The sequence below is a fragment of the Cygnus atratus genome, chromosome 16 (assembly GCF_013377495.2).
Source record: "Cygnus atratus isolate AKBS03 ecotype Queensland, Australia chromosome 16, CAtr_DNAZoo_HiC_assembly, whole genome shotgun sequence".
Classification (NCBI taxonomy): Eukaryota; Metazoa; Chordata; class Aves; order Anseriformes; family Anatidae; genus Cygnus; species Cygnus atratus.
The window spans coordinates 5478677-5479007 of NC_066377.1; positions in this window are offsets into that span (position 1 = coordinate 5478677).

Consider the following 331-nt stretch of genomic DNA (forward strand, 5'->3'; position numbering starts at 1 on the left):
TGCGTGTGGCCTGCAGTCTCTCAGACATCACGCTGCAAAGAAAGGAAGTGTAAGACAAAAGCTGCATTCTCTCTGCTGTTTTTCCCCATCCCTTTTTTGTACAAGTTTGTCTGTTGTCTGTCTGTGTATACTTACGCCATGGAAAAGCTTCAGTTTCTGAATGACCAGCAGTCACTGCTTTTAGAAAACAGCTATTTAAACTGTCACTTAGATTCACTTCTACCATGGTATTGCTTAGCATTCCTCTTCTGGAACTCTATTACTATTACTATAGAGACTACTTTTGACGATGTTGAGAATTTTGGAACCACTTATAAACAAGGCCAGCACA